At 34.0% G+C, this 10,586-nt stretch overlaps 1 pseudogene; it reads left to right on the forward strand.

Annotated features, from left to right (window-relative positions):
• Nucleotides 1-9,381: 9,381 nt before the first annotated feature.
• LOC123611704 (olfactory receptor 5AC1-like) lies at nt 9,382-10,292 on the forward strand (annotated as a pseudogene).
• Nucleotides 10,293-10,586: the final 294 nt, after the last annotated feature.

The following is a 10,586-nucleotide window of genomic DNA, read 5'->3' on the forward strand; positions in this document are numbered from 1 at the left end:
AGCCAGCACTAGCCTTTGGGCCCCCTGGGGTTCTGCAGTCAGCTGCCTTGTGACCAGGCCCCACTAACCAGCAACCAGCAGCATCTGCATAAGGCAGGGCCTGGAAACCAATCAGACTACGGGCCACCTAAATCTACCAGACCACCTACACAGTCAGCCCGCCACAACAGAAGGATCCACACAGCCATCTTAGGGGGAAACCCGAGATAATACAGCTTATGTGATGAGAGGGGATTCTGCTACTGGACATCTCCTGTAGAAGGCCACCTCTCCAAGGTTAAGAAATGTAACTAGCCAACCACTTTCATTAAAAAAACAAGTAGCAACTTAGACAAAATGAGGTGGTAGAGGAACATGTTCCAGACAAAGGAAAAGACAAAATTCCAAAAGAAGAACTAATTGAAATGAAGACTGGAAAACTACCTGAGGAAGAATTCAGAGTATGATGATTAAAAAACTGATGAATAAACTCAGGAGAAGAATGGATGTACAGAGTGATAAATTAGAATTTTTTAACAAAGAGTTAGAACATATAAAGAACAGAGATAAAGAAACAGAGATAAAGAATACAATAACTGAAATGAAAAATATACTAGAAGGGAGCAAAAGTAGACTAAATGATAAAGAAGAATGGATCAGTGACCTGAAGACAGACTAGTGGAAATCACTGCCACTGAACAGAAAAAAAGAAAAAGAATGAAAAGAAATGAGGACAGTTTAAGAGACCTCTGGGACAACATCAAGTGTGTTAATATTTGTATTATAGGGGTCCCAGAAGGAGGAGAGAGAGAGCACAAGGCTCAGAACATACCTGAAATCAAATCTTTCTCTAACCCAGGAAAAAAAACAACCATCCAAGTTCTGTAAGTACAAAGTCCCATACAGGATTAACCCAAAGAGGAACATATGAAGACACACTGTAATTAAAATGACAAAAATTAAAGATAAACAGAGAACATTAAAAAACAGCAAGGGGAAAGCAACAAAACACATACAAGGGAACTCCCATAAGACTATTAGCTGATTTGTTAGCAGACGCTCTACAGGCCAGAAGGGAGTGGCATGATATATTTAAAGTGATGAAAGGGAAAACCTACAACCAAGAATACTCTATCCATTCAGATTTGATGGAGAGATCAAAAGCTTTACAGACAAGCAAAAGCTAAAAGAGTTCAGCACCACCAAACCAGTTTTACAACAAATGTTGAAGAAACATCTCTAGGTGAAAAAGTGAAGGCCACAACTAGAAACAAAATAACAAAGTGAAAAAGTTCACTGGTAAAGGCAAATATAGAGCAAAGGTAGAAAATAATCCACACACAAAGCTAGTAGGGAGGTTAAGATAAAAGTACCAAAATTATCTATATCCACAATGAGCAATAAGGGATATACAGAATAATTAAATGTAAAATATGATATCAAAAACAGTAATTGGGAGGGGAGTACAAATGGTTTTTAAAAATACATTTGAAATGGCAAGATCAGCAGCTTAAAACAATCATATATATATAGACAGCTATACAAAAACCCCATCGTAACTGCAAACCAAAAATCTATAATAGATACACACACAAAAAAGAAAGAGGTATCCAATCATAACATTAAAAATAGTCATCAAATAAGAGAAAAGAACATAAAAATAAAGGGGAAAAAAGGCTTACAAAAACAAACCCAAAACAATTAGCAAAATGGTGATAAGGACAAACATATTAATAACTACCTTAGTTGTAACTGTATTAAATGCACCAACCAAAAGACATAGAGTGGCAGAATGGATACAAAAATAATACCATATGTGTGCTGCCTATAAAAGACTCATTTCAGATCTAGAGATACATGTAGACTGAAAAGTGAGGGGATGGAGAAAGGGATTCCATGCACATGAAATCAAAAGAAAGCCACAGTAGCAATACTTATATCAGACAAAATAGACTTTAAAATACTGTTACAAGAGACAAAGAAGGACACTATGTAATAATTAAGGGATCAATCCAAGAAAAAGATATAACAATTATAATATATACAGACCCAACATAGGTGCACCACAAAACATAAGGCAAAAATTAACAGACATAAAATGAGAAATTGACAGTAACACAATACTAGTAGGGGACTTTAACAGCCCACTTACATCAATAGACAGATTATCCAGACAGAAAAGCAATAAGGAAACACTGGCTTAAGTGACACATTTGACCAAATGGAATTATTTGACATATATTATATATATATATATATATAGACTACTAAACAACCAATGGACCAATGACAAAATTAAAGAGTAAATGAAAAAAACACCTGGACAAATCAAATGAAAACACAATAATCCAAAATCTATGGGATGTAGTAAAAGCATTTCTATGAGGGAAGTTTACAGCAATACAAGTTTACCTCAGGAAACAAGAAAAATCTCAACAACCTAACCTTACACCTAAAGGAACTAGAAAAAAAAAAAACAAAACAGACAAAACCCGAAGTTAACAGAAGAAATCATAAAGATCAGAGCAGAAATAAATTAGAGAGTAAAAAAAAAAAATAGAAAAGATCAATGAAACTAAGGGCTGGTTATCTGTAAAGTAAACAAAATCGATAAACCTTTAGACAGACATATCAAGAGGAAAAGAGGGCCCAAATCAATAAAATCACAAATGAAAAAGGAGAAGTTACAACTGACACCACAGAAATACCAAGAACTATAAGAGACTACTATGAAAAACTATAAGCCAATAAAATGAAGAACATAGAAGAAATGAACAAATTTTTAGAAAGGTACAATCTCCCAATACTAAACCAGGAAGAAACAGGAAATATGAACAGACCAATTACCAGGACTGAAATCAAATGAGTAATTTAAAAACTCCCAACAAACAAAAGTCCAGGACCAAATGGCTTCATGGGTGAATTCTAACAGCATTTAGACAAAAGTTATCACAAATCCTTCTCAAACTATTCCAAAAATTTCACAGGAAGAATGCTTCTGAACTCATTCTACAAAGCCAGAATCATGCTGATACCAAAATGAGACAAAGATATTACAAAAAAAAAAAAAAAATTACAGGCCAATATCACTGATGAACAAAAATCCTAAACAAAATTCTAGCAAACTCAATCCAACAATACATTAAAAAGTATCTAACACCATGATCTAGTGGTATTTATCCCAGGAACGCAAGGTTTTCAGTATCTGAAAATCAATCAATGTGATACACCAAATGAGAAATTGAAGCTTAAAAACCATATGATCATCTTAATAGATGCAGGAAAAGCTTTTGATAAAATTCAACACCTATTTCTTATTGAAAAAAACTCTCCAGAAAGTGGGCACAGAGGAAACATACTTCAAAGTAATAAAGGCCATATATGATAAACCCACAGGTAACATCATACTCACAGAGAAAAGCTGAAAGTGTTCCCTCTAAGATCAGGAACAAGACAAGGATGTCCATTTTCACCACTTTTATTCAACATAGTTTTGAAGTCCTAGCCAAAGAAAGCAGAGAAAAGAAATAAAAGGAATCCAAATTGAAAAGGAAGATGCCGCTATCTGCAGATGACATAATACTATACTTAGAAAATCCTAAAGACACCACCAGAAAACTATCAGGGCCTATCAATGAATTTGGTAACATTGCAGGACACAAAGTCAATACACAGAAATCGGGTTTCATTTTTTATACTCTAACAATGAACTATCAGAAAGAGAAATTAAGAAAACATTTGCATTTACCATCACACTGAAAAAAATAAACACCTAGGAATAAACTAAGGAGGGAAAATACCTGTACTCAGAAAACAATAAGACACTGATGAAAGAAATTGGAGACAACACAAACAGATGGAAAGATATACCATATTCTTGGATTGGAAGAATTAATATTGGGTTTTTTTTAACATTTTTAAATTGAGTTATAGTCATTTTACAATGCTGTGTCTAATTCCAGCGTAGAGCACTATTTTTCAGTTATACATGAACATACATATATTCATTGTCACATTCTTTTTTCTCTGTGAACTACCACAAGATCTTGTATATATTTCCCTGTGCTATACAGTATAATCTTGTTTATCTATTCTACATATGCCAGTATCTACAAATCTTGAAATTCCAGTCTGTCCCTCCCACCTCCAACCCCCTTGGTAACCACAAGTTTGTATTCTATGAGTCTGTTTCTGTTTTGCACTTATTTTATTTTTTTTAATTTTTTAGATTCCACATTGAGTGATCTCACATGGTATTTTTCTTTCTCTTTTTGGCTTACTTCACTTAGAATGACATTCTTCAGGGACATCCATGTTGCTGCAAATGGCGTTATGTTGTCATTTTTATGGCTGAATAGTATTCCATTGTATAAATATACCACCTCTTTATCCAGTCATCTGTTGATGGACATTTAGGCTGTTTCCATGTCTTGGCTATTGTAAATAGTCCTGCTGTGAACATTATATATATATATAGACTACTAAACAACCAATGGACCAATGACAAAATTAAAGAGTAAATGAAAAAAACACCTGGACAAATCAAATGAAAACACAATAATCCAAAATCTATGGGATGTAGTAAAAGCATTTCTATGAGGGAAGTTTACCACAATACAAGTTTACCTCAGGAAACAAGAAAAATCTCAACAACCTAACCTTACACCTAAAGGAACTAGAAAAAAAAAAGAACAGACAAAACCCAAAATAAAGAACTGTGAGGTACTAGCCATTCTATAAAATCTGAGAAAAAGACAAATTATTGAGAAATTAAATATCAATCTCCTACCACCACACCTCATCCCCCCAAATCAGTGAAACCTTGCTTCTATAACTGGCACCATTAAAAAAAACCCTGCCCTATAAAAAGAAGAGTGGATCTGATTTCACTGGAACATTTTATCACATTGAAATAATAGCAGCTCAATGGAAACACTGTAGGATATTTAAATCTATGCCTGTGTTAAATATTGATTAATTAGCAGTCTGGGCTATAGGGAGAAAAATACACATCTTTAATTTGCTGCTGTGTCACTTCCTTTCTCACTGACCCAAGGTATGAAGAATAGCATTAGAACCTCTGAATACTGAACACTAGTGGGATATTTGGGATGAACATTTCTTTCCTTTAGTACTTGTGAATAAGGCTGTTTCTTCATAAGAAATCTGACCCATAAATTTCCACCTCCCTATTTGCAGTGATATATTGAAAAAAAAAAAAAAAAAAGCCTGAGTTCTGAGTTACAGCCAAATCAAGTAGAAGGAAGAAATATTCTCTTCCCCTCTCTACTTTTCTTCTTTCAGGATCTCCCTAAATGTTCCTAGATCCCAATAAGCAAAAATTCCTTAGAGTTCCGAGCCCAATGGAGAGCAGATGTGTAAAGGAATTAGGATCCTCTAGTCAAACATCTTCATTTTTCACAAGTGAGGAGTGTTATGCTACATCACACAGAATTAACAGAAGGAGTTTCTTATCACTCCAATGCTCATTTTAACATCTCTACATTCAACAAGCTGCTACCTGGTGAGAAGTGATACTATCAATTATTAGAATTCAGGAGTTCATTGCAGTCATCAGTCTCTGGATTTGAGTTGTGAGAAGTGAAATCAGTCAACTGCAGCAAAAGTCAGAAACTGGAGGGAAGGCATGGAGCACTGGTTGAGTAAGAGAGTATTAAAGAGGGCCAGGCTGCTCTGAGGGAGGGTGAGGGGAATGAAGCTTCCAGTGAGACTGCGTGAGAAAGCCTCTGCCCAAAAGTAAAACATAATGCAAGGTTTAAAAGTTACTGCTTTGATAAGAAATCATGAGATCTTCCATATTAAAGTTGCACAAACCACAGGGCTACCCAGAGATAGCATAATTTTCCCTTTCATTGAGTAAATCTCACTCACAGTTGTATACCACAAGTAATTCTCAGAGGAAATCTTTGCAGCTCAAGAGATTTGTCAGAAATGTGAGGTTTTACTATCTTGTACCTAGATCAGATTTTGTGGTATGTTCTACTATGTCCCAGGCAGTGAAAAGGACAAGTTCATAATTCTATGTCATTTTCAGACTTGAAAACTTCTATGGCCTGCTTACATTAATGAAGAAAACCTAGTCCCAACAGTTGGCCCTTTCAGAGCTTCTTCAGAGTTCAAGAACTCTGTCAGCCTCAATCACAAAGCATGTGTGTTCCTCCTCTCACAGGGTCAGCATGTCAGGCAGAAGTCTAATGGGCCTCGAGAGATACTAGCACTTTTCAAGGAGAACTCTTTTCTTTCTTATGATAAGATTAGGAAAATAAAGGGATAAACTCTGAATTTTGTTTCACAGCAACATCACATACAGAAGGCACAAATGAAATTCTGAATTTTATCAATTCCTAGATCAATTTTATTATCAAAGAAATATCAGAATCATTCACCTGAAAAATCTATGAATTACATTAAACAAAAACTTTATATTTATAGAGGTATAGAGGATTATTGGATATGTTTTAGGATGAAGGAAGGGATATAAGAGCTAAAGGATTTCACTCCTTCTTCTCAGAGCCACTGGAAATTATTTGTAGGTTTAGGTGGAGTTGTAGCAATGGGGGTGAGAACAGTGGTGATCTCAGCAGTTTGACTTTTTATAAAGATGACTTTGCTCCAAATATAGGGAATGGTATAGGAGAAAATGTTGGAAATTACACAGAATATTAAAAGGTTATGTCAGTATTCTAAGTAGGAGATGAATTTTCTTGAATTTAGAGAGATGTAGACAGTTTGAACAGACATTGAAGAGATACAAGCTGTCGGTCTGATAATGGTTTTGACATGGTTTTGAGGGATAACTCTCAGGTTTATTTCTTTTAAAATGGGGAAGATGGTAATGTCATTAACTGAGAGTGGGAAGACAAGATGAGGTCTATGTTTAGTGACAGATTAGAAAAGACTAAATTTGGATTTGGAAATGTTGAGGTCGACAAGTCTTTGAGATATCTTTAACTATCAAGTCATTGGAATGTAGCAACATCAAGAATAATAAGATAGATGAAATTAATGTCCTAAAAATGACTCAGAAACAATTTATCAAGTTCCCTGCATAGTAAACTCTAACGACACAAAGTGTGGTTCTAATTGTTACACTGGGTACATCTGGGGTGATTTGCTCGCTAATTAGCTCATAATGCCCAGTAGGACAACTCTGCCTTCATCCCACAGGGAATCTACTGGTAACTTTCATTAAGGGAATTCTAAGATTCTTTTTACTTTTTCATGAATAGATTTGAAAGAGTACAAAGAAATATATCCCTGCCATTGAGGATTCCAAGGAAAATTCTTGCACAAGTAAACACTGTTTCATTCTGCATCTTCCACTTTTCTTCATTGGAGGGTTTTAAGAAGATATGCAGCCATACATGTGAGAACAGTGGTGGCCTCAACAGTTTGGCAATTTGTAAAGGTGACTCTGGCCCTAGTGTAAAGTATGGTAGAGGGAAATATACATTTTTAATTTATTTTCTTTGAAAAACCATCATCTTTCCTTCAAGAAAACTATTGCTTTGTCATTCTCCCCACGACTTATAGAAACTGAGTGAGGACACCAGGATCTGTCTAGTTTTAATTATTTGTTGTTTTTCACTTTGCTTACCTGATAATGAAATATCCAGGTAAGAGAGAAAAATCTTGGCCACCATACGTGATTTTCTGTTCCTCTTCAGGACAAACAATTCCATATGCCCGTCATAAATACTAGATGTTTTACTGTTGAGAAAATATGCATAATAAGATTTATTTTTAATAGTAAACTTGGAATATTAGAAGACTAAAACAATAAAAAATAATGATAATGATTCAAAAGTTTCAGAGGTTATTTCATACTACAGAAAAATTTCTTGTCAGGGTATGGACAACTAAATTAAGCTGCTTAAATTTCCTTAATTTATTCATGGAATCATGAGAAGATGAGGTAAAATCACCAATGATAAATTTCTTAGGCAACTGAATTCCGAATAGATGGGTCTTTCTCTCTGTCTGTCTATCTATCTACTGACCTACCTACCTATCTTCATCTATCTTCTATATCTTAAGGGCAAAGATCCAAAATGCTTAAAAGCTCTTGACCTAGTTATGAAAATTGAAAATATTAATTGTAGTTGGGAGTTGGCAAGAAAACTAGGTAGGCTCACTCAGGACAAAGCCTCTACTTTGGAAACTAAATGGCCTACACTCATTTCCAAAGTCCAATTTTCAGTGGAGACATGGCAGTCAATCTTCTTACTTTTTGTGTTGTGTTTTCGGGGCTCCTTGAAGGTACATACTTAAAAAAGATATATTTTTAAAACTAATTATTTTCTTGTTTTATTCTCAGTGAAGGTGGAAAATAAAAACTCAGATCTATTTTAAGGTTAAACAAATCCAATTTTGGTAAATAGAAAAAATTTTAATGTATTTTAATCAGCAACAAATATGTGTATAAAATTATGTTGTTCATTTAATTTTGAGTACAGCTGAGTCTACACACTAAATTATAGGTGGGTTTTCTCCTTCTAGGTAATTGAATAATCTCTGCATTCACCTCCAAATATATTAGGATCTTTTCTTTTGGATTCAATTTTTGGCAAAATTTGTATGTCACAGAACAAAGTCAAATTATTTAAAGATCACATCAAATATTCCATCTGTATTATTGACAAAAATTATAAAATATGTCCAAAAAGAAAGATACTTTGTTATCAAAAAGAACAAAAATGTACTGAACTTGTATGCCTAACTTTATTCATTTACAAAATACCTTGTTGAGTACTATGAAAAACAAACAAACAAACAAACAAAAAACAAAGAGGGAGAGAGAGAAAGAAATCACTCTCAACGGTTGAAGACAGATGTTACTGAAAATATTCAAAAGCATATGTACTAATCCAAAATAATTACTGGACTGAAGGTATATATTTTTACAAAAATTTTACTTACAATGAATCTAATTTTTTAATTAAAATTTCTATTGCTACCTCTTAAATATAATAATAGCATTTTTATTGTTTCTTTTTCTCATCTTCACCATATTTAAATATCTTGATTCTTTTCCTATTTTAAAAGATTTTTATATCAGAAGATGATTATTAAATTGCAATCAACTTTTCCAAATTACAAAATAAGATCTCTTATACAAGTCATGGAATCATCAGTGTGTGTGTGTGTGTGTATTATATTATATATATAAATGTATTTTCCCCCTAATTTATAAGACCAGTTTACTAAATACTTATTGTTTGTAAAGAATATTTACTCAAGGGTAGAGGTAAATGTCCTGATTAACAGGGATACATAAACAAGGAAAATGTATTTTTTTCGAATGAAATGTACTTATTTTCATGGTATTTCATGACTGTGTTCTTCATCTACTCTTTCACTGCAGTCACAGGCTGAGTGGATATAATGCAGGCAAACAAGACGCTGTTGACTGAGTTTGTTCTCACAGGACTTACAGATCTTCCAGGGCTGCACGTCCCCCTGTGCCTGGTGTTCTTGTTCATCTACCTCACCACCATGGTGGGAAACCTTGGACTGATGGCTCTTATTTGGAAGGATGCCCACCTTCACACACCCATGTACTTGTTCCTTGGTGGTTTAGCCTTTGCAGATGCTTGCAGTTCAAGCTCTATAACACCCAGGATTCTGGTCAGTTTCTTAGACAAGACTGCAAAGATATCCCTAGCTGAGTGCATTACTCAATTTTTTTTTCACTTCCGGTGCAACCACAGAATGTTTCCTTCTGGTATGACCGCTATGTAGCCATATGCAATCCCTTGCTTTATCCAGTGGTGATGTCCAATATCTTCAGCACTCAATTATAAGGTGTTTCTTATTTTATTGGGTTTCTTCATTCCATGATTCATCTGAGTTTGTCATTTAGATTAACTTTCTGCAAGTACAATGTAATACATTATTTCTACTGTGAAATTTTACAACTATTTAAAATTTCCTGTACTGACCCTAGGGTTAATATGCTCCTGATTTTTTTATTTGCAGTCTTTATACAGGCTTTCACTTTTATGAGTATCATTATCTCTTATTCCTTTGTCTTCTTTGCCATCCTGAAAAATAAGTGTGAAAAGGGCAGAAGCAAAGCCTTCTCCATATGCATTGCCCATCTGCTCTCTGTTTCCATGTTCTATGGCACTCTCTTCTTCATATATGTGTGTCCTGGGTCTGGACCAGTTGAAGATCAGGATAAAATGTATTCTTTATTTTATACAATCATAATTCCCCTGCTAAATCCTTTTATTTACAGTCTGAGGAACAAAGAGGTTATAGGTGCCTTGAGGAGAATAATAAATAGATAATTATTAAGGCAAAGTTTAAACTTGTTTTTATTTATTGTTTTATTGAAGTATAGTCAGTTTACAATGTTGTATCAATTTCTGGTGTATAGCATAATAGTTCAGTCATACATATACATACTATATTCATTTTCATATTCTTTTTCCATTATAGGTTACTGTAAGATACTGAATATATTTCCCTGTTCTATACAGCATAAACTTACTATTTATCTATTGTGAATTAAATTACATTAAATTTTTATTGAATTATAGCAAACTGGTTCTTTTTCAACATTCAAATTAGCCTTGGTTTTA

This window comes from Camelus bactrianus, chromosome 1 (assembly GCF_048773025.1).
Source record: "Camelus bactrianus isolate YW-2024 breed Bactrian camel chromosome 1, ASM4877302v1, whole genome shotgun sequence".
Lineage (NCBI taxonomy): Eukaryota > Metazoa > Chordata > Mammalia > Artiodactyla > Camelidae > Camelus > Camelus bactrianus.